The sequence below is a fragment of the Pelophylax lessonae genome (assembly GCF_965119305.1).
Source record: "Pelophylax lessonae genome assembly, chromosome: 5".
NCBI classification, from domain to species: Eukaryota; Metazoa; Chordata; class Amphibia; order Anura; family Ranidae; genus Pelophylax; species Pelophylax lessonae.
The window spans coordinates 407,017,748-407,038,225 of record NC_138772.1 but is presented as its reverse complement, the minus strand read 5'-3'; the positions used below and the strand labels follow the sequence as shown (position 1 = coordinate 407,038,225).

Below are 20,478 nucleotides of genomic sequence, written 5' to 3'. Positions count from 1 at the left end.
CATGATAAACTGTGGTCAGTTTACAGGGGGGAGGGCAGAGACTGGGAAGATCAGCCAGGTAATTCAGGTAATACAAAGGGCCAAATTACACAGCACAAGCAATGTGCTGTTATTAATGCTTTAAAGGGACAGGATCATTTATTTATTTATTTTTTTTTTTTTTTTAGGGTAACAAATTATTTAACCAATCGTTTTTTAAATTCTCCTTTAAGGGGATGTGACAAGGGTGTGTGTCCTATACCTACATACTTTTGCTAATAGGTGTCCCTCATTCCCATCTCAGAAAGTTTGGAGGTATGTGTGTGTGCTTCACATAGATCTGGAAATAATTTAGATTGTCATACAGGAGCCTTTAGTTTTACTTTAATGCTGAATTTACACATTGCAAAATGCAGTGGCCATGAAAGTGTGAAATACCCCCAGTCATGGAGGTGTTAGGCTAGGTTTTGACATGCATCTAAACCTGCCATGCCTCTAAAAACCTGTCATCTAAACCTGCCATGCGACAGTTTGCAGAGGCAAATGACAGGCGGTGAGGAGACGATGTGACACCTCCTCTGCGTCTTTTTTAACACCAATTTTGGTGAATAAATGGGGCCACAACCACCTGCATTAAATGCATTCGCTTGAAACACAATATGCTAGATGATTTTTGCCACAGGCAAGTTTGGCAACTGCGCCCAATTAACACCTCTTTTGCTGCATTGCAGCTTAAAGAAGGCCCTAAAAAGGAGGCTCAACCACACATTTTTAATGCCCCCCCTCCCAACCACTAGTCTAAACAAGATCTTAAGATTCTAAGCTCTAATGAGCAGGGTCCTCTGATTCCTACTGTATTAAAGTGTATGGTATTTGTACTGTCTACCCTCAAGTTGTAAAGCGCTAAACTGTCGGTGCTATATAAATCCTATATAATAATAATTAGGTAAATTCTGAATGAATAACTATGTGCTGTATATTATACTTTCCTTTAACCCACTCGCAATATTTGATGAAAATGTGTTGGTTTAAATATTCTCTGCACACATCGGGTTAGAGACAATCATTTTGATTTTAGCATATGTATCGAAGTCTTTTCACATCTATCAGATACTGCATGTTTCATCATTACATGCTCATTCTCCACATCACATCAGCAGCAGAACTGCTTTATCATGCTTTCCCTTCAATGGAGTCACAGCTCCTTTGTACACACTGCCTTCCACTCTGCTTTTATCCTGGTCTTTGTCTCTGCTGCATGGAAATTGATCCCTTATAAAGCATGATATCAAATTCAGCAACTGGCAAAAGGATAACATTTCAAAGGTGCAGTGTGGACTGGAGAGAAAACTCTGAAGGATGAGAAAGTTGTCTCGCTGACTCAAACATGGATGCTTAGCTAAAATATTAAAGCTGACTACATGCTGTTAAATCCTATTGTTCACCCCATCTAAAGAATTTCACATTGTGGATAACCTCGAGACCTCTGACTGTATGCAAAGCAGGAGGCCTCAATAACAGCATTGTGCTGCCAATGTCTGCCTTGAACAAGAGCAAAAGCCCAATCTCACTGGTTGTTTCAGACATTTAAATGGAGTCTGGGAGAGAAAAGCTCTTTGTGAGTCAGTTCCGTTAATTAGACCTAAATTACCATCCTTAGTGGATAAACACAAAAGATAGTAACTGGACCTCTGCAAGGCCACTGAAATTAAGAATTCTGATGTGATGAGAACATGCGCTGAGGAACTGAAACTAAATACTGCTAGAACTGCCAAATGCCAGAGCTGGCACTTTTTTCATAAGCAGTATACTATTTCTTTTTTTGTCTTTAAAAAAAAAAAAAAAAAAAAGTTTGCTGCCTTTTTTTATACCAGTTCTGTAGAGCAGAACTGTTTGTTCATTTTTCTTTTAGTATTATACTTTATATTTTGGTTTAATTGCGATCACAAGGGTATTAGCTGTCGCCAAGTGTGTGACAAATGTGCAACTGGGCTTTTTAGAAGAACAAGCGCGTTTGTCAGCTGCGTGCTATGAGGCAGTCGGCGCTTTATTCTCTAAAACTAGAGGATATCAAACTTGGTTCCCTTGTTTTACAATAATCCTTGGGAATTATCAGGCTTTTAAATCTGTACTTTCTTTGCAGACAGAAAAGCCATTTTTCTGGTAAAGCAGCATGGGTTAGGGCTTTGGGATTTCAAGGGGTGCATGATGCCCCTTATTCATCACCTTGAATGAAGACATGATAAAAAATATTAGGCAATTAACTTTTCAAAACTTAGGAAATACACTTAATCTTCTTATTTGATGTGCCCAGAACTGTATGCTTCAAAATAATGTGTGCTTCCAGAGAAGTGTAACATAAAAGTGGCTATGGGGCACATTAAAGAGAACTTTTTGCCAGTTTATTTATTATTTATTTATTTATTATAGGCACTTATATAGCACTGTCCATTTAAGCAGTGCTTTACACATATATTGTATATGTACGTCTGTCCCTGCCCTCAAGAAGCTTACAATCTAAGGTCCCTAACTCACATTCATACATACACATTATATTGGCATATAAAGTTTTACCAAACCCACAACAGTAAAATCAGTCTGTATATGCAGTAAAGCATGCTTGTTATACACTGTGAAACCTAAGGGGTTAATCCTTTGCATTGTGTAAAAAGGCTGTTCGATCCTGTTTTCACAGATCCTTCTCTTCTTGCATCACCCCCATCTTATGTCTGGATAAAACAAAGTTACTGGAGTCAGGCTGCACATGCTACGTTTATTGGTAGAGAGTTTTTTTTTTTTCTTGGGAGAGTGCATGTGATCAGCACAGGACCAATCAGCACTGTCCAGACAGAGGGTCAGGGATCCTGCATCCCAGAGTTCTGGGAATGTAGGTTTGAAGTTGTGGTGGGGGTTATGATAATGTCTCTTGAATTCCAGCACCATAAGCACTTGCCTGTCACAGAATCACACTATACACAGTCTAACCCCTGTTATTTTATTCATTGGCTTCCATCCTTCCACCATCTACATTGTTTATCTCCATGCAAACTGCGATACCATTACAGCAAAATATAGCCCTTCAGTAATCTTCGGGATGGGCTACCTTTCCCATAGGCACAGTGCAGACCACCCAAAAATGCTGTTGTTATACAGGAGAAAAATATCTTCCCACCAGTTTTTAGCACCTTAATTGCTTTATTGTCTGCCCCTCCCTCCCAACATGCCCTTTCACCCCTTTCATACCAGTCCAGGTACCAGTCTTCACACCTTTTACCCAAGCACAGGAGAAAAGCTCTGCCTAGACCCTTTACCTTATTGTCCTAACCCCCTGCAATGCAGGGCTCTTACTATGTACTCTCCTGATAGAGACAAGGTGCAAGATAGGCAGCACCTCCACAACATGCAGGGCAGGGATTGGCACCCTTTGCTAGTATCCTCCTCTCAGTGGGACCCGCAGAAATGCTTTCACTGCAGTGATGAGACAGGAGCTTCTTTTATCATGGTCAAAGCTGCATCATTAATACTGAGGGAGATTTAGCCACTGCAGTGCAGGTTTAATCTCACTGTATTGTAAAATCAGGAGGCACCATCTTAAAGCTGTTAATACAAAGGCAGATCTGCATTTGGCAATGCATAATCATTTTCATCCTTGCTTATGTACAAAAAGCAGCTGGTTATTTTATTGCTATTTACTAGCAGATATATATCATCCTATGCCCTTGCAAAGGCAGAGCTGCTTCTGTGTTACCTGTGAAGCCCTGAAATACGTTTGGTTTTTGAATATGGGTATCAGAATTAGAAGCAACACACCATGCTTCAGGTAATAATGACTTTGGGTTGAGATCAGTTTGAAATTGTTTTGAGATCGTTTTTTAATTGCTTTTGAGTACTGACTTTTTTTTTTGCATTCACTTTGACTTTTATGAGGGTTAAATGCAGTTCAGACACTACCGAGTTGGAGATGCTGCATTTACCAAAACACAACACGTGCAGCAAAAAATACAGCTGAATGATGTTCCAAAAGATTTGGATCTAAATCCATAGGTTCCTTTCCAAAATCTTTTGAACTGCTTCGTACATAGGTGAAAAAAATATATATAATGCACACACTGGTAACTAAATGGGGAATAACACTGGTCGATTATGTCAATACCTAAATAACTATGGAGACTTATGGGAATATGGCCAACCCTACTGAGCAGTTTGCTACTCTTCATGCTTAGTTATTAAAAAAAATGACCTTAAGGCTTGTTTTAATGTGACAAAGAACAATGTATGAGGCAAATTAACCCATATTAATCAATTAGAAATGATCTTTCTTTAGTATGCTTACTCCAAACTGAAGGATTTCTGATTGATTTACGGCACAATAGTACTTTGTATTAACAACTGTATGTAATTATGTACATATCATAGATTATATGTTTTGATATTAGCTATATTAGATCCAATCTTATATTTATGTGAAGTACAGTAGTAAACAGCTCCCTATAGGCATATAACCTAGTGGTAGGCTTAGCTCTGCATGTTCAATGCAAAAATTCCAATAATAAACTTGTTTTATTGCAAACGCATTTGTTATATTTCTGATTGTTGTAATGTAATATTAAAACATCATATAGGAATTAATCTCGTGGAATGGCTTTCTTGTTTTAAACAATACTTTGTATGCAAGTAATAGTTGATTCACATTGCACAGTTGTGTTTGGTGTCATCTGAATCCAGTAAGTAATTTTCTCTCCACATTTGCTTGTATACAATAAAGGAATTCATCTGTTTCATTTGCTCGGCATAGCGAGTAGAACCTCAGCTTTTGCAGGAATCTCTTTGGAGGCTGGCTGTCACTTACCACTTGGCTTCCAGCTGACAATCCAAATTATGGGGTGTGAGTTAATGAAGTAGAACAGCGATTTGTAGCTTTGCTTCCCAAGAGGCTCTGCTGGAGAAACATTCTTTTTACTGCACGACCTCCCATGGTGGTCCAGCTTATTACAGTCTCTCCAGGTCATTTTGCTATGGCTCTTAGAATGCTGCAAATAGACAAAGGAAGGTAAACTGTTGTCCGTCAAACAGAAAAATATTCTCCGTGACTATTAAGCTGTATGCTTTAAGCTTGGGGTCCATTGTAAAATGTATACCTCAGATGAAATAAACATAAATACAATTGGTAAGGTTTATTGCTGGGTATTTTTTTAATTTCCGTTGATCAAAAAGATACTAGGTTTTTTTTTTTTTTTTAATTAATAATGCTTAATGTACAATGGTTTTGACTTGAATCAGGACTGGCTTTTGTTAATGTTTTGCCTCCACCTTTTGAAGACTTTCTAGAAGATCTTTTGTTTACGTAAACATGGTTTAATAGTATCTATTGTATCTGTCGTTCATGGAGAAATTTGGATCGTTTGCAGTCGTTAAAAGTTGGAGATTTTGCTAAATATGACCAAGTGGTTGCTGTTTGTGAAGTTTAAGTCATCTATGTAAAGTTACATACAGTTATAACAATTACAAAGACTAACAGGTGTATTCACTAAGACGTGTATTCACTCTCATTCACTAATGAGATGTAACCTACAGCAATCAATCAGTAATAAAATATTTTTTTTTACTTTTTTAACTATGAAAAGCGTAATTGTGATTTCTTTGCCTTGGGTCATAGCACTTTCTACTTCAATATATATCTTTGTATACCTTTTAAGAAAAGCCTGCTCAATTTCTGCTCCAACAGCAATGGTGTAGTGTAGTCCATCAGTGAGGTAGCTAGAAACCACAAATGCAGGTTTCTGGCACATAACTGGTATACGGTAGTGCTTTTTGTGTAAGTTTAGATTCATAAAATGCAAATAAAGCAGACCCAGCCACTTTATACAGCTGTAAGCATTAATGTTTAACATGCTCCACCATATTCATTTATGGCCAAGTAAAGATGTTCAGCACCTAAGGCAAACTTTTTGAATCTTGAAGGGGACAAAACACAGCTGTGAAAAGACATTACATTAAGCTGTCTCTATACTGGGTTTTAGATCAGAAAATGTTTGACCTTATGAGTTTTTTTTTTTTTTTTACATTGATAACAAGCAAGTAGTTTATTTAGCAATGTTGTCCATGAGAATAAAAGATCAGTACAAAAAAAAAACAACAAAATTGTTACATAAGAAGATGGTCCAAGAGGACTGGAGTCCATATACAAAACAGACAGTTTTTTTTTGTTTTTTTTACAGACTAAACCAGTAGTAAATAGCAAGGTATCGAGTGTTCATGGTAGATAATAAACAATAACATGTACATATCAAATGGAATACAAAGGATTTGGCAAGTTACCACTGGGTGATAGCATAAAAAAGCAGTATTAAGAGACTTTCATTGAATCCCACAGAATTAAGAAAGTGGTCAAACTATGCCAAATTTTGTTCTATTTAGAGGACAACTCCTATGAATGTAAGGCCCCCTTCTCACGGGCGATCCGATCCGATCCGCCTGTCAGTTTTTCAGGCGGACCTGATCGGATGCTCCATGCATCCCTATGGGGCAGCGGGTGTCAGCGGAGACATCTCCGCTGACACCCGCTGCTATCCGAACCTATCCTGTCTGTGAAATCCGGATGGATGGAAATCCTATTTTCCATCCATCTGGAGGATCGGATGGATTAAATGAGAATGGACAGGCGGTCCGTTCTTATCTGATCTCCCCATAGAGGACAGCAGGGATCTGACAGCTCCGTCTCTGAACACAGAGCGGAGACGGAGCTGTCATCTGCCTGCTCAGCAGGGATCGGCGGATCAATCCCCCGCTGATTACAACGTACTCCGTCGGGTGTTGTGTCCATGTTAAAGGGGCCTTAATTAACTTTTTGTATGGAAGAGTAATGTTGATTTCTAATAATAGAAATCAATAACGTAAAATTGGTAAATTTGGGTTGCGAGGTAGTAGGTATCAAAATCAGGCAAGGCAGTCCCGCCTAGGGTCATTTTTAGGGTACTCTAGCATAATCTGTGCCAGCTTTTGCCCCAAACATAGGTTTTGAGGATTGAAGCCATGGTCTTAAGAAACTTTAGTGATAGGTAGATGGGGCAATGTCAAAGAATTTACAGAATTTTGGGTAATAGAACCATTTTAATTAAGTTAATTCTACCTATCACCCCAAAACGGAGCATACAGAGGTTTTATGTTTAGGGACACATAGTCAAAAGTTGTTATCTGATCTGGTGATCTGATGACACGCACAGGTATAGCAATGAATTGTGAAGTGGTGGGATTTTCTGCGCTAATCAAGAAAATGTGATGGCATTTATTATAGTGAGCTGCTGCACAAAGGAAACATAGAAGTACCGACAAAATATGCAATCAAAAAATGTGCTGCGCTACAAAAGAAATCTCCCAAATAAATGGAAAAGTGCTGATCTATCAAATACTTAATATATGATACAATCTAGAATGAAAAGCAAAAATGTGCACACAAATTATGAATTATCAGTGTGAAGAAAAAAGGGTGTTTTAAGTCCCAATAAAGTCCGTAGCTTTAGAACGTGAAAATGGTGTTCAGAAGAAACCAACCAAAAAAAGGTCCCAGAGGCTGAATCCAGATGACACTTTTTAAGAAGATAGGGGAGACACCGACGTGCAGATCACCAGATACAAAAAACAAGATGGCTGCTTACCAGAGCTATATGGTCTCTCAACCTAATGAGCTGACCAAAACGAGCTTATGTGTAAAACCAGGGATAGTCACAGGATATTTCCTTATGGATCCAGATACAGCATCTATCCTCTATATCCAGGCAATGGAATTTGTTGGTAATACTGCAATAAGCCACAAGGTGTCTCTCTATGCACTCACACACGATATCCACATCATAAAGTCAAAAGATAAAAATATATGCAGGGACATAGCGTAACTCCATTTTAAAAATTTTTATTCCAAGTAAAAGCAAACAGTGCACTCACGTTTTTAGTAGAGCATCAAGGCATGTGAAAAACAGCTAAGAGCGAGCAAACATCTCTTGCAGTATGGAGATCCTTGGTAGCCGGCTATTGGGGGCGTGGTAGGGTCACGATTGGTTTCACCCGACCGGTTTCGTCAAAGGTATGACATCATCAGGGGCGATACCCCTGTCATACCTTTGACGAAACCGGTCGGGTGAAACCAATCGTGACCCTACCACGCCCTCAATAGCCGGTTTTTCACATGCCTTGATGCTCTACTAAAAACGTGAGTGCACTGTTTGCTTTTACTTGGAATAAACATTTTTAAATTGGAGTTACGCTATGTCCCTGCATATATTTTTATCTTTTGACTCTATGATGTGGATATCGTGTGTGAGTGCATAGAGAGACACCTTGTGGCTTATTGCGGTATTACCAACAAATTCCATTGCCTGGATATAGAGGATAGATGCTGTATCTGGATCCATAAGGAAATATCCTGTGACTATCCCTGGTTTTACACATAAGCTCGTTTTGGTCAGCTCATTAGGTTGAGAGACCATATAGCTCTGGTAAGCAGCCATCTTGTTTTTTGTATCTGGTGATCTGCACGTCAGTGTCTCCCCTATCTTCTTAAAAAGTGTCATCTGGATTCAGCCTCTGGGACCTTTTTTTGGTTGGTTTCTTCTGAACACCATTTTCACGTTCTAAAGCTACGGACTTTATTGGGACTTAAAACACCCTTTTTTCTTCACACTGATAATTCATAATTTGTGTGCACATTTTTGCTTTTCATTCTAGATTGTATCATATATTAAGCATTTGATAGATCAGCACTTTTCCATTTATTTGGGAGATTTCTTTTGTAGCGCAGCACATTTTTTGATTGCATAGCAATGAATTAACTCAGGGAGGGAAACTTGGTCCTCAGAAGAAGGAAAGTAGTCTAGAGGGAGGATGCCAATTATTTTTTAAACAAGTGTTCCCTGAATTGCTCAGTGGTGTGAAGTGCAGCAAGCAGTGAGGGGCCACAATATTCCAGATAGAGGAGCATGTCATCAGCATACAATCCTATGTTCTTGGCTAGTTGTTACATGCCTAGACCCCAAAAATCAGGGTAAGACCTAATAGAGATTGCCTATTGTTCCACAGCCAGGGCATATAGGAGGCGAGAAAGTGGGCACCTAAAAAGGGAAAAGATTCAAAGGTTCAAAAAACCCAACCATTCATTGATACCCTGGCTATCGGGACATGATATAACTGCTGCAACCATTAGTCCAAAGCATTTAAGCATTCCCAAAGATAGAACCATTCCACTGAGTTGACCTTGGCTGCATTTGGGCCATTACCTCTCTTGTGCCGAAATGGTCATGGCAGGCTTGAAGTTTCATAAACAAATATCTTGTGTTATCTGCAGTATTTTTACCGGGTATAAAACCCATCTGATCTAGGTGGATTACCTAAATTGAGGCGCATGGCAAGTACCTTTGCTAAAATTTTGATGTCCACTTGAAGCAGTAAAATCAGCCCATAAGACTCTGGAAACAGCGGAATTATACCTGGTTTGGGGGTTAATATTATATATTCCTCTCTCATGGAGTCAGGGGGTATTGAAGAGCAAATCTACTGTTGAATAGATCTGATCATCTGAGGTTCAGTGTTTCACTACAATACGCATAAAATTCAAGGGGCAGCCCATTAGCATCTAGAGTCTTGGTGTTGGGGAAATGTGATATACTGTAACTGTAGCTATTTCATCAGTGGAAAGTGGTGCATCAAGAAGAGCCACCTGCTTCGCAATCACTTTTAGAAACTCTATGCGTTACAGAAAGGCTTGCCTGTCTGAAGCAGTATGTACAGCAGTGGAGTATAGGGTGCAAGAAATGTGCAGAATTCTGTGGTGAATAGATGTCTTTTGAGTTATTTTCATCCTATACATGAGGCCATTATTGCAAAACTATGTTTAAAATAGCTAAACTAGCCTACCTATATATTGTGACCTTACATAATCAGAGGGCTATGTGTACATATCCCCGAAAAATATCTAACGTAGAATGCAAGCCAATGCTTTTGTAGTTTTGGATTGAATAGGCATGGATTAGAAGCTCTGAAAGTTTGTTTTTTTGTTTGGTAATGTTATCTGTATCTCTTTATGTGTACATTTTCTATAATGCAGGGAAATGTTAAAGCTTCTATGAGGTTTTCATTGCTGGACCAGCACCAGGACAGAAAATTAGGGGAAATAACTCAAATAAGAACGCAAACAACAAAAAAAATATGAGAACTAACGCATTTCAACTCTATCTGAAACTAAAAAAGTTTAGGTTGGGGATCTACTTTTCTGTTTAAAAATGAATGATGAATGGTAAAAAAAACACATGGTTGAATGTAAATTATGTGTACATTGTATCTGGAAATAAGCAACTTTAGGTAGTGAAAATGTTTAATTTGTGTAACCTTTTAATTTAATGGCAGTTGTAATTACTATATTTATTTTGTGTGAAATTCTTCTTGCTGTGTTGAGGGCTTGCTTTGTATTTTTATTTGCCTCTCTTGCTGTGAAGTCACACCTTAATCATGGGGTAGAGGCCGGCTTGTGTTTTCCCTTTTGTTTTTTCTTAGTCCCTCTTGTCCTTAGCAGTCAAGTATTTATGCTGATAATCTGGTATGTGGTACTTTGTGCAGGCACACAGACCATCATTCTTTTCTAATGAATAATTAAATTTCCATATGGCAAGTCCAGCATTGCAGCAGATGCAGCAGTTGCTAAGTGCATCGTTCATTAGACTGTAACGTCTTTTTTTTCCTCAGTCCTAACCATTAAAGGAAATCTAACACCACAGAGTTGTAATGAGGAATGAGCAATTATTTATCCTCTCAAACCCTTCTGCTACCATGTTTTTGTGTGGTAATATTAGTCATCAGCTATCCAGCACCTTGAACTTTTGATGTCAGTCATCAAGGAATTGGAGCATTACAAACAAATAGATATAAAGATGCTAGTGTCTCAAATCATTTCTTGCACATCTTTCTTCAGCTACTCATATGCTTAAAGGGTAACCCCACTTTCATGAAGAAAAAAAAGCAAATAGAAAAAAATGTATATAGCGTATACAATTGTGACACAAGTCATATTATAATTGAATGTTTTTACCTTTCCTTTTCGATCTGCAGCCCTGTCATTTTCTGTAAAATGTAATGCAATTTGACTTCCTGGAGTTGTTTTTGTCAGGGCTTACCTTGGTTGGAGTCTGTAGCGCAGAAATGTATGCTCACCCTTGCAAATATCCACAGTCCAAAGTGACCAGGTAAGGAAGCAACCTGGGCTGTGAATCTGTGCATGGGGGCTTGGCGGGAAATGTGCTCCAATTAGCATTACCAGCAGGAATACAAACGGAAGGATAGTCCAGGAATAACCATAGTCAATGGATGCCAAAATTCAGGATGAACGCGGAGCGGAGGCATGGCCGGAAGCCAGAGTCAGTCTGGAAAACAAGCTCAGGAGACAAGAAAACAAGACCTAAATCTGTCAACCAGGAACAAAAACTGACACTGCTCTCAAGGAGAGACAGTGTTTTATACCTTGCTTAAACGAGCAATTAGCTTCAGGTGGACAATGAGAGACAGGAGCATTCTCAGGTAAAGACCAGACCCCTAGTGCTGCAGGCAATGCCAGATAAACAAGACTGGATCCATATGAGCTGAAGTGTGGCTCAGAGGCAGGATAACAGACCCAGAACATCAAAGTACCCAGGTTCAAATCCCCTGTAAGGTACTTAACGGTGGCCACACCTGGCCGTCTGTATGGCACGTTGAGAAACGTGACAGTTCTTGACACAGAATGCCCCCCAGAAACCTAATTTCGTGCTTGTGTGATTGGCTTACTGATTTTCCCAGAAGTCTGCACTAAGATACAAATCAGAATTCAGGCATTCCCTGCAACAAAAATGTAATTTTTAGGCACCTTTCACACGCGTTCATTTCATTAGTTCAGTCACGTTTTCTTGTCATCAGTTTTTTTCAGCAAACATCAGTTATTCACCCTTTGCCATCAGTTTTTCATCCTTTGTCATCGCTTTTTCATCCGTTGTCATCAGTTTTTCATCCGTTGTCATCCGTTTTTCATCCGTTGTCATCCGTTTTTCATCTGTTGTCATCCGTTTTTCATCCATTGTCATTCGTTTTTCATCCGTTTTGCATCCGTTTTTCATCCGATCTGTTTTTTTTTTTTTTAATGGATGAAAAATAGGGCTTTCATCCATTTAAAAAATGGATGTTGATGGAAGCGGATGAAAATGGATGTAAATGAATAATCATCCATTTACATCCGTTTTTCAGTAGGACTGCATTGATGTCCATTTTTCATCCGTCAACGGATGGATGAAAAACGGACAAAAGGACAGCATGTGTGAAAGGGGCCTTAGTGAGATACTTCCAATAGGATAGAATAGGCCCAGCAGCTTTCCTCGTTAGTGCCTTGCAGGTGAAGGAGCTGATTGATATTTATGAAACCACTCCCATTAGATTCACTTTCCCACATGAAACACAGACAAACACACAGCGATTTCTTCAGAATAACAAAAGGTAGGAATCTGCAACAAAGTTTGGTAAAATGCTTGTAATGTACATAGATCACCAAGAGGGGAAAGTTGTTTTATCAACAAAAGTGGAGTTACTCTTTAAGTAACTATTTTGTAAAAATTGCAGTGATTTACGAAAGCTAGAAAATTGGTAAAGCTGTGTTGACTTCAGTCTTCAAATCATAAAATCCTGGAGCAATAATTTTGCTTTCTTTTTTTTTCATGCACATCATTAGATAAGTGATCTTAGCTTAGTTTCTTCATTAAAGATCTACATAAGACTAAGACAATTTTTTTCCCAAAGCACTTTGCATTATAAACAATTTTTTTTGTTCCCCGCACTTTTTGTATCTCAGTGCTGCTGATCTCCTTCATTCTCTTTTGGTCACATTCTGTCTTCGGTGTGCTCACTCCAGATACACCTGCACATAATTATCCTGATGGTGATAAAGGTAGGCCAGGCTTGTGTGTGTCAGCCCTGTCACTTGTAGTCTGTAGCAGAGGTGCATATGAGATGGTGACAATACAGAAACACAGTTAGCATACAGGGAAGTAGTATTTTTACCCTACAACAGAAAGTGCCTGAACAAGGCCCATTATGGCAGGATGCAATGAGCAATGGAGAATTGACATCCCACCTAAACTGACCACTAAAGCAAGATGGCAATTTTCAGCTGACTACCAGGGTTAAGGGATTACACTGACCGCTGCTAAATATACAACAATTTTTACTATATGTGTTTTTTTCCGTTGGTATTATTTATTCAATTATATGTTTATTTCTGAAAAATTACTTTGTTGTATGAGAAAGGGGGTTGTTAAAAAATCTGCCACATTTTTTATTATTTTTTATAAAACTTTGTTCAATTTCCTACATGTATTGTGTGCTGTAGGTGTAAATATTTTTCTCAGGGGTTCCTTGGAGGTAAAAAGGTTAAAAGGTTGAGGAAGGCTAATCTATACACAATCAATAAATGTTATTAAATAGGACTCTTCAAGAAGAATTGAAGGTTCGCTTTGCAGTCAGTCCTTCACTGACCAAACAGAAATAGCATGGGGGGGAAAAAAATGAAAAAAGAAGTACTTCTAAAAAGAAGAAACAGGAAATGATTTGCCCCTGGCTTCCAATGTTTATGGGAAACATGGATATCACTGCGCCTCACTGCTACCACCCAGGTTCGCTTTTGCAACTCCATGAGAATTCATTGTAGCCCACTGCAGGAGTGCCTTCTCTATTTTTTATAGAATAGAACATGACAAGTACATTTTAAAGAGGTTTCTGCTTTCTGTAAAAGAAGTTCAGTTTCTTCTTTTTTTTTTCATTTGCTTTCAGTGCCAAATGTCAATTGGGGTAGTTTTGGTTAAATAATGAAGTGGAAAACCTCCTTATTTTCCTAAAGAAACTGCTCATTTATTATCATTTCAACTATTCATGTTAACTTCCAAATTTGTTTTTGGAAAACACACAGCATACAGCTCTGGGTTAGCTCATTTTGCTGGAATGTCAGGTGGATATCTGTATTATTTTTACTTGCACAGTAAATTATTAAGAGTGGTTTACCGGCTTTAGGCAGCCCCTGGGTGTCTTAACATAAACATGAACTTTTCTATGTGATCTTAGAATAGAGAAGTAAGAATGGGTCTTGAACTTTGAAAGTTCATGTTGTGTTTGGTTTTTAATGAAGTCAATAGTTATTTTCCAGATACTTGCTGTATATATTAGATTCCATATATAACTTTAATAGCCTTATGCTTTGCTCTTCTAGTCTTAACCATTTGAGTCCCTGAGTCTTTTTCCCCTTGACTCCCCTTAAAACCCAGAGCATTTTTTTTGTCATTTTGGTGATGTCTTGGTTCCTCATTTTGTACCTTTTAGCGTTGGTAGTCTATCCTAGCGTATTATACGTGTTTTTTTTTTTTTTCAGAACAGATATATATATTCAGGACTGAAATTAAATATATATATATATATATATATATATATATATATATATATATATATATATATATATATATATATATATATATATATATATATATATATATATATATATATATATATATATATATATATATATATATATATATATATATATATATATATATATATATATATACACACACAAGTATGGGTATAAAAAATAATCACATTTTACTGCTTTGAAGCCTGAAATGAAGACATACACAGTTTTTCTTTTATCCAGCTGTATTTACTAGTGCAACTTATAACATACAGGTGAAAGATATAACACCAACATGTCAGAAAAACTAAAAAAACAGAATCATTGCGATGAAAAAAGGAATACCCCCCTTCCGAAAAATGACTTGTAAACTCAATCAGGTGTAGCTAATCATCTTCTCAATGGCACACAAAGCCATTTGACTTTCAGCTGTGATCAGGTGTGGTCCTTTTGATTAGCTCAGCATGAAAAAGAGCTTTCCTGAAGAATTTCAGTCCCTGGTAGTGCAACAGAAGCAAACAATCAACTATGGGTGGCAAAAGATCTCCAGGATAAAGTTGTGTACAGACACAAGTCAGAGGATAGATACAAAAACATTTCAAAGGCTTTAGAAGCACAGTGAAGTATATTATTAAGAAGTGGAAGGTATTTGGTATAACACAGACCTTCCCTGGATCAGGACGTCGCGCCAAACTGGATGAAAGAGCCAGGGGGAAACTGGTCAGAGAGGCTTCCAAGAGGCCTACACCAACTCTGAAACAGTCGCAGGAATTTATCAGAAAGATCAGTCATTGTGTGCATGTGACAACAATATCACAAATTCTCCAAAAATGTGGCTTGTATGAAAGGGTTGCAAGAAAAAGCCACTCCTCAAGAAAGACCACATGCAGTCACGATTGAGCTTTGCCAAAACACACCTTGAAGATTTTAAAGCCATATAGAAAACCGTGTTATGGTCAGATGAGACTAAAATTTAATTATTTGGCCTCAACACAAAACTATATGTGTGGCGGAAATCCAATACAGCTCACCATCCAAATAACACAATTCCTACAGTAAAACATGAAGGTGGTAATATCCTGTTATGGGAGAATTTCTCTGCAGCAGGGACTGGAGCACTTGTCAGGATAGAAGGAAAAATGGATAGGGCAAAATAGCATCAGATTCTTGCGAAATATCTGCTGCCCTCTGCCAGAAAGTTGTCAACGGGAAGGTTTACTTTTCAACATGACAATGACCCAAAGCATACAGCAAAAATGACCACACAGTGGTTGAAGGAGAAAAAGGTGAATGTCCTTGCATGACCTAGTTAGAGCCTAGACTTCAACCCCATTGAAAATATGTAGAATAACTGGAAGACTGCAGTCCACAACCAGTCACTATTACATTTTACTGAACTTGAGCAGTTCTGTAAGAAGATTGGGCAAATATTGCAAAGTCTAGATGTGCAAAGTTAGTAAAGACATATCTAAAGGCTGTAATTAAAGCAAAAGGTGGTTCAATTAACACAAGGGGTGATCCTTTTTCCAACTCAGTGATTTTGTTCTTGAATTACTTTTAATTTTTTTTCCTGATATGTTGGTGTTATATTTTTCACTTGGATGCTATAAGTTGCCTAGTAAATACAGCTGTATAAAACAAACATAGTATATCTGTCTTCATCTCAGGCTGCAAAGCAAAAAAATGCAATTATTATAAAGGGGGTGATTCTTTTCTATACCCACTGTATATAAATATGTACAATACATTGCAACACACACACAGTGAAATAAAATGGTTTGTGCAATTTGCGCAAGATTGAGTTGGGTCGATGAGGGCACAAATCAGCACAGCAGCGACTTTTTCCCAGGTTTACAATCACTAAATGTGTGATCATTTGATGGTTGGTTAGTGAGCACAAATGTCATCCAGATCATCTGTCATCATTGCTGCAACCTGGGATTTATTCTGGGGAGGGAATATCTTTTTTATTTATTTTGTATTATAAACTGAATATATACTGTCTCTATATTGCAGTGCAGTGACATCACTCATTCCTTCACAACATTCACGATGAAAGCGCAATAGGAGTGTTCTCTAGAAGGATTGGAAAATTAAGATCTGGTCATTCCAACTCCTGGGCTAAACACTGGGTCCAGATAACACCCAGTCATTCCAGCTCTAAGTTCTGTGCCCTGAGACAAATAGCTGTTGCCCCTGTACAATTTTAAAATGACAGCTGGGGCTAAAAATATTTAAAATATTTTTTCATGTAGACTCGTGTGTGTGGCTTAATTTTTGTGGGTATGGTTGTACGTAATGGTCGGAATGTGATAAGATAACATTTAGGTTTCTCATATGCCCCAGTTTTATGGGGGCAGTCTCATTTCTTTACATTGTTAGACTGAGGTTAGATTAGTTTATTTCATTAGACTTGTGTGGTGTAAATAAAGGTGTATTCATATTTGCTCAGTTTTAGTATTTATTTGGCATTAAAGCTGAACTCCAGGTATGATCCTAATTTTATACTTACATTAATCCAGCTTAAGCTCATATAAGTATGCATAGAGTATCTCATACCTGAGGTGGCCCTAATCACTAAGGTTGTCGGATCTATTACACTGATTGCCGTGATCTTCAAGGTCCTGCTCGGGTTCCATGCAAGCAGTTTCTCCTCTGCACACTGACCACAGGGGTCACTTGTTTGGCTCTGACCCCATTCATAGGATACTTTTTATGTTTTTCAGTGATTAGATCTCTGATCTGAGGTAAAGATCCCTCCCCCATATCATCCAATAAGAGAATTCCTTGTATACTTTAAAATAAATAAAAAATGGTGCCAAGTAAGTGGCCTGCTGTGGCCAGCATGCACAGGGGAACCTGCTTGCACAGAATCTGAGCAGAACATGGAAGATTGCAACTATCACTATAGTAATACCAATTACTAGAATGATTGTCAACTTCCCCAGCAGCCCCTCAGGTATGGGATATGTATACTTGCATTGAGCCAAGCTGGATCAATATAACATAGCTCCCAACTGTCCCTAATTTCGAGGGAGTGTCCCTGATTTGGAACAAAGTCCGTCTATCCCTCTTTCCTCCTCATTTGTCGCTCATTTTGGTCTGATTATAATTGTAACTAAAATGCGCTATTTATCTTTTAAAACGTTTTTCACAGTGGTAAACCTTTCATCAAATTTCTAAATTGCTGCATTTCAAAAGCTAGTATAAAGAAATAGTAGTGGTTAAAAAAAAGCACTTGCATGTTTAACTTATTTTGTAAATGTATGATTCTCTTTTAATGGGGCTTGACAGGGGGTGTGTCCTATTCTTACATACTTTTGCTAATAGGTGTCCCTCATTCCCATCTCCAATAGTTGGGAGGTGTGATATAGATATGTAATAAAGATCATACCTAGAGTTCAGCTTAAAGTGCTAAGTTGAGGGGAAAAAAATGATGGTTATTGTATTTGATTAGTGGTTTGTAACGTCTCATAAATCAGCCTCATCATTGATCACACAGTTGATTGTGTTCTTGGAATCACACATCTTATATAAGGGAGATATTTATTTGGAAATTTCCAACCCCATTTTAATACTTTTAATTTTATTTTACATTCTAAGTATAATATGAATCATCTGTATCATCTGTGCCTGTACACAGACAGTTTTTTCGCTCTCACACCCTCTCAGGAACTAAAATTGGGGTCCCAAAATAGATTTTTGTTTTATTTAAAGTATTTATAATGCCAAAACTTTTTTTATACAGTTTTGAATAGAGTGAGGAAGGGTTGGGCAATCGTTTATTGCTGCCTGAGTGCCCTCTGAGAAGATGCACTGCTATACATGTCCTGATGATTACTGTCCAACAGAAATTTAAGAAGGATCCAAAATTTTAGAGCTGTGACGAAAGCAAAAGGTGAGGGTAGTTCTTCCAATAGGGATATCGGTTTCTGTTGGGCAATCCCCTCACTTTGGGGAGATTTCTAATTTCCTGTTATATTTACATGGAAGGTGAAGAGAAATTATTTTCCCACTCTGTCCAAAAGTTTAAAAAAAAGAACCATACAGAGTGAAGTTGGGCACATACATCAAGTAAATTATACTTAAAGTGTCATCATAGTTGTGTTCTATCTATGATGATGCTTGGTATTACTAGCGTGGCATTGTAAAATGAATCTTTATTTCAGCAGTTTATGCATATATAGTAGTTGAGACAAGGACCCCTCTGTATTATAGATGAAGAGTTTGGAAACAGGGTTGAAATACTATAATGCAGGAAAACGATTGTCCTTTTCCAAAAAAAGTATTATTCGGGTTTCATAAAATAACAAGACAGAACAATATCTCATGCATTATGTAAATTATTAAGAGACAGAAATACCAGGAGGAGAACTTTCCCATCTAGTCAATGCGAGCAAAGGCAAGTATCTTAAAGTGGATAAGAACGAGGCGCAACCGTGTAACGGTAGGTACTTTGGTAACTACCCATCATCTGCTTCGTGGACACAGGAAGGCGTAGACTCTTAGAGTCTTAGAATTGTGAGTCGAATGCATGTCCTAGAGCAGTGATGGCGAACCTTGGCACCCCAGATGTTTTGGAATTTTCTTTCCCATGATGCTCATGCACTCTGCAGTGTTGTTGAGTATCATGGGAAATTTAGTTCCAAAACATCTGGGGTGCCAAGATTCTCCATCACTGTCCTAGAAGCAGGTGAGGGTATTAATACACAAGAGTATGTATAATGGGCATGTATCTATGCATATATATTATGCCTAAGCGTTAATACCTAGGATTTAGAGTCAGGGAGCAAAGGTAAGGATGTGTGGTGGGAAAAATTGTCCTTTTTTATCTATTCTCATATTTATACAGCTATACAAAAATGCATTAGGGACAGGTTTTGTCTCATTCAGCTCAGTCTCCACTTAAGGTAAAAATGTTATGCTTCCATGTGAAGATAAAGGCGTACGAGTGCGTGTGGGCTGCTTTGGATCTTTGAAGATTTGCACTGGAGCCACTGGCACACTGCTGATGGTCAGTACCTTTAGAAAGAACTTTACTAGTGAAGAAGTAGTCTTTAGATATATCTGTTAACTTCTGTTTAAAGAAATGAAAAATGGGGTGTAGGAAGTGGCAAGATTACCTAATACAGTAAATCCATCGATGCAAAGCAAAAATGAAAAAGTGTACGCATATACAACAAAACAAATAGATTAATAGTAATTGGGTGTGCAGCCTTGCTCTAATGTAATTTAGTCAAGGGAGTGATTCTCTGGAGACTTAATGCTGCAGAAAACATGCCATTTCTTGATTGCCTGGTGATCACACTTTTTAAAATATAGCACAAAAATATTGGCACTTGATAAGGAAATGAATATTTATTAATACAAACATACAGTTGTGTGTCATTTATGGTTTAATCTAACACTTCCCTAGGCCTAGTAGTGATTTATTATAATGAATATCTCTGATCATACAGCCTTTAATCCTGGTGGATTTGAGCAGATATAGTAAATGTTGCCCTCAGTCAAATGGTCAGGTTCTGTGACATTGATTTTCTTAATGAATATTGCAGTGGTGTTGGAATATTGATGATGAAAACCCCTGGAATGATTTGTGGAGAATACTATGCGGTTGATATCACTTTGTAGCAATGGGATTGATTAAATAAAGCATTTCTGTATTTTTCTTTTTAAAGTGAACATGATACCAACACATTTGGCTCTAACATAAGTCTGTTGGCCAAAGGTAATACCGCCAAATTCTCTACAAAGCAAAAGGCTTATATTCTTCTAGCACCCTTATAATAAGCTGCTTTGTATGCTGTCACCAACGTTTTCAAAATTGATGTATTTTTCCATAGATTTGTTTTGGTGTGTAAAATATTTGATGTTCTAGTATTATTTTGTCATTATTATTACTGCCATGACAGCATTTATAGCAAGGATAGTACTTAACTGCAATTAAAGAGCATTTATTATTACAGTTGTTTAATATTTTTCTGAGGTTGAGGCCCCATTCACAGCTCAAAGCTTAAAAATGCTGGAGGAGAAAAAAA

The 20,478-nt window shown here is 37.8% G+C and overlaps 1 protein-coding gene across 1 annotated transcript in view; it reads left to right on the top strand.

The window, feature by feature from the left end:
• Positions 1-20,478, top strand: part of CDH2 (cadherin 2) — a 399,869-nt gene that overhangs the window by 206,576 nt on the left and 172,815 nt on the right. The gene's annotated exons all lie outside the window — the stretch shown is intronic.